General features: G+C 39.9%; 1 pseudogene; it reads right to left on the bottom strand.

Moving 5' to 3' along the window:
• Positions 1–916: 916 nt before the first annotated feature.
• On the bottom strand, positions 917–2,670 carry LOC101324841 (E3 ubiquitin-protein ligase Hakai pseudogene; annotated as a pseudogene).
• Between the last annotated feature and the right edge of the window lie 1,941 nt (positions 2,671–4,611).

Below are 4,611 nucleotides of genomic sequence, written 5' to 3'. Positions count from 1 at the left end.
CCTGCCTAACTAATCCCTGCCATCCCCTAAAGGAAAGTAACCTTGCAATAACCAATCTGCTTTTTTGCCTAGGGTAACTTCCTTGTTCCTGTTCCCTTCTGCCTATAAAAGTTGCTCGTTTTATACAGCTCCTCAGAGCTCCTTTCTATCTGCTAGATTGAAGCTGCCTTATTCGAATTCATAACTCTTAAAAATTTTAATATGCCTCAGTTCATCTTTTAACACAGGAAAGGGGCAATGGCACATTAAAACTGGGGCATAAGATCAGGGTTGGAGTAGTAAGGGGGATTTGATGCTGGATTTGACAGATTTGGGCTAGAACTGCTTAAATACTTCTGGTTTGTGTGGTGTCTAGAATCCAGGGCAGAGCTCAGCCTGCAGGTGGTTTGGGTCACAGAGCCTAAGCTACAGTAAAGAAAAAGCAATTTGGGCCTAGAAACAAGAACGTTGGAAGTTACAGGGAGACAGATTTGTGTACAAAGGCCTTATTGTTCTTTTGCAACCATATTGAAATTTACTCTTTTTACCCAGGTTAACAAAATGTATCACAAGAAAAACTTGTAAATGTATCACAAGATTTAATAAAAACAACACTTTTGAAAGCAGAACACAGTCCCCACCCAGGATATAATATTGCAAATGGTCACTTCTGGGATCAATTTACCATACTAGAGGAACCAAGTTGTTAAAGCATAGTTAATCTCAACTGAGCCACTTATCTGCACTGTAGTAAAGTACTTAAAATCACTCCCAAGATCAAGGTTTAAAACCATTTTAAGAGACAAGACTTTAAATGTTTTATAGCCACTTCTGTAAGAGGTGCTTTTCCTTCCCCAAATGGTCAAAGCTTAATGAGAAGGTTGACAATACTTTTTTTCCCCTCATCATATCTTCTGTTTAAAAATATTTACTATTACTACTGGTCATATGGTTTATATCTTGTCTGATCTGGGAAGTGTAGTCCAAGAAGTGAGGTTTGAGAAAGGAAGATGCTGCTTTCCTGGAGGAATGGGTGGTCCTCTGGGTGCAGGCCATATAACATGACTTATTTTCCCTAGTTACATAAATGGAGTGCCCAGAGTTCCTTGATCTTCAGTAAACTGGGGTAAAGAGTGAGCATTATAATGGTGAGAAGTATGTGTACTTACAGGTGGATTACCCTGTTGAGGTGAGGTAGGTCCTGGTGGAAGATATTTCATATAAGGTGGCATCTGAGCAATAATAGGTCTATGGAGAGGGTGGTGGAGTAGAAGTCACTGATGCACCTGAAGCGTGGCTATGAATCAAGTGAAAAGTACCTGTGGTCTGGGAAGGATGTGGCCTTTGATGACTTATTGATTGCAGAGGAGGTAGCGTGGTAAAATATTGCTGTGGAGGCATAGTTCCATGAGAGTTCAAAACCACTGGTTGACCCTGATATTCAGGATGATGGTGAGCAATTGCAGAGGCAAGAGGTAGTGGTTCTCAAGTACCTGAATTTGAGTCATTCTGAATAGGGACAGTTACTAAATTGCTATGTTTTCTTGTTGAAATGTAAAGGTTTTCTGACTCAGCTTCCTGACTCACTGAAAAATATAGAGGTGAATTCATGGACAGTGAACTCTGCTGGAGGAGCACTAATATCTTCTTGTGGCAGATTATATGGCTTGTGCGAACACTTTGCAAAGGAGGTAGTAGTATCATAAGGTATTGCTTTGGCGGAATATGGTTCATATGATGCTCATCTGGCGGCGTTATAAGATCAGATTTCAGTCGGTGGTGGGACAACATGCAGAATGAACATTTTCAAGTTGAGTATGGGCAACAGAATTTTCAGCTCTTGTATGGCCATGGTTGATATGAGCCTTTAAGTCTCTGTGAGACAAACACGGTCTCTTGCATCCTTGAACAGTGCCACATGTAAAGAGAGAATCTTGCGTGTGCTTCTCAATTCGTTCCACAGGATTACTACAGCCTGGGAACATCTTACTGCCTTCTTTTCCATGTAAAATAGCACAGGCATAGCAAAAAGCATGCTTGCATGGAATCATCTGCCCATCGATTTTAATTGGCAATTAGCATTTGTCACAGAAATGTACTGGGGTATCATCCTTTTCACCTAAGATGTTTATCTGAAAGTCCCAAAAAACATCTTCAACACATCCTTGTTCATTTCTAAAAGCTTTACCCACTGGAGTCATACCGGTCCTCTGCACTATGATCGAATCCTTGGGCGCGCTCCGTGATTCAGCTCTCAGAGCACGAGGGGAGCGGAAGTCAACCTTACTGACCCAGGGCGCGCGTGTGCCGTACTCTCTTGAGTTCAGGAAGCGGAAGTACGTCCAGGTCACTGTACCTTTGACCTCGTCTTACCAACCTCCTTTCCAGTGAGAAAGTCGGGCAGAAGGAGAGTGAATATTTGAAGAGTTTTGGTGCCGAGGTTGCTTAGGCTGCTCTTGTTATGCTTCAAGAAAAAAAATAGACTTAAACTGGAAAAAGAGACTAATCCGGAATGGGGGAGGGGAGAGCATGTGTGTGTGTGTGTGTGTGTGCTGGCATGGGCAAGCGCAGTAGTACATGAAGGCAGAAGCCTGAGCAGGTAAGGCAGCCAGCCCATCCTTAAAGGTTTTTTTGTTTTTGTTTTTTTTAACAATGCAGTGCTTTGCTTTTTGGAGGTGAAAGCTCACCCATCGTTTGAAATGTTCAAATAGAGACTGGAAAGCTTCTTGTCAGAGATGCTGTAGATCTAGCTTCTCAAACTTTTCTGACAAAGTACCCCTAATGGTAGAGAAAACTTTACTAAAACTGTGAGGGTAAGGGGGGACAGAGTTCTAAGTACTTCTGAAAGCAAGATATTTCTCTGAATAGTTGTACTTTAAGTTATAGGAATATTATATGAATATAATCCTTTTTCAGAATGTTTGTTTTAATAAAAAATAATGCTTTTGATTACTTAGTTAAATTACTTGAATCTCTCCCTGCCCCTAAGTCTTTGAGTAATAGTGAAATCCCAGGAAGTTGTGCCAGGATATGTGTCACACACTGCTGGATTTCCCCTCAGTGTTGGTACACTAGTTTGTGATGCACGATAAAGAGTGGCTCCTTTACTGAGTATCAATACAAGGTCATCCAGTAGGACTTGGAAACCTTTTTTATACAGGATCCTTTATAATGGTATTTGTATATAAGAGTATTTATCTGTGCATGAAAGTTCAAAGTTAAAAGCCCCAACAAATTAGGGAGGTGATTAGTCACATTATAAAATGCCTTCCCATATCCCCAAATTTCTCATTTTTGTTCTTTAAATGTTATATTCTCTTGGTATATTTGATATATGTTTATAGAGTATTAACAACTTGGAGGAGAGACCTTAGTAAATCAAAAATTAAGGGGCAAATAATCAGTAGTGATGACTACTCCAAGATGGATATGAAGCATATTAGAAATGATCATATTCGTTTATGGAAAGATAAGGCTGGTTATACAGAAATGTCATTTGTACCCACCTTTTGGGAACCTAGTCTACTGTAAAGTGAGGCTCACCCTCCCTGTGATAGCTTCATTTCATACTGTACAGAATAAGTGTTCTCATTCTTATTTACAAAGCAGCTTTGCAAAGGAAGCGATGAACTATCGTGACCAAATATGCCAAATACATGATTAAAAAATAATTAAAGGGTAGGTCAGAGCAGGAAATTGCCCTCATTAAGCAGATTATTCATTTCTGCTGAAACGCCAAGGCACAAAGCTGACCTTTGCCAAACAAAAAAAGTCAGCAGGGATGTTGCACCAGGTTGAAAATGCTGCAGAGAAAAGAAAAAAAGATTAAAAGCCATAAAAGCATTTTTTGATGGTCTCCGTTTAGATATTGGAATTGCCGAAGCATACAGCTAGATCAGAATATTTTTGCAATAATACTCCATGATTGATGCTGGGGAAAATTTCACATTTGCTGATACACTTTGTAAAAGAAAAAATGTATAGCCACATGGGACATTTTATCAGAGAGAGTGAGCAGCAGAGATAGGGTTAAAAAGAATAATAGATCCCCTTTTGATGTTGGAAATGATGATGAAGCTTACAGGTGGTAAAAAGAAGGAATCAAGGGCAGAGGCTTAGGGAAAAGTTACTTTGTCCATTTCATTATTGATGAATTCTTGAAAAGTTGCGTGTAAGTAGGCACCAGTTTTCTCATCCTGACCTATAATATCATTTCACGACTGTTTTGTCTTTATTTTGAATTTGTCATCTGTGGGCAATGGCTACTGGTGCTTAAGCTTTTTTAAAAATTGAAATACAGTGGATACTGCTACTTAGGCTTTTGATTTCTTTGGCTTTCTGCCAAATAGCTAATGCCATACAAGCAAATACATGTGTACCAGGGTACCTTGTGACTTAGTGTACACCGTTCTTTTTGCAAAGTAATCCTGCTTGAAGTGGTTTTCAAACCTTTTTCTGTATTCAGAAGGGTGCAGCTGCTCTGAGTGAAGTCACAGTAGGGGAGCCCAGAGTGTTACCTCCTTAACACTCCCACAGCTCTGGCATCCTTTCACCCCCTCTTATAGTTGTCTTTTAGGCAGTTCAGTGAAGCACAGTTTCAATACCACTCCTCAAATACATGTTTTCTCAGCT

Source organism: Tursiops truncatus, chromosome X (assembly GCF_011762595.2).
Source record: "Tursiops truncatus isolate mTurTru1 chromosome X, mTurTru1.mat.Y, whole genome shotgun sequence".
NCBI classification, from domain to species: Eukaryota; Metazoa; Chordata; class Mammalia; order Artiodactyla; family Delphinidae; genus Tursiops; species Tursiops truncatus.
This window is presented reverse-complemented; position numbering and strand designations above follow the sequence as displayed.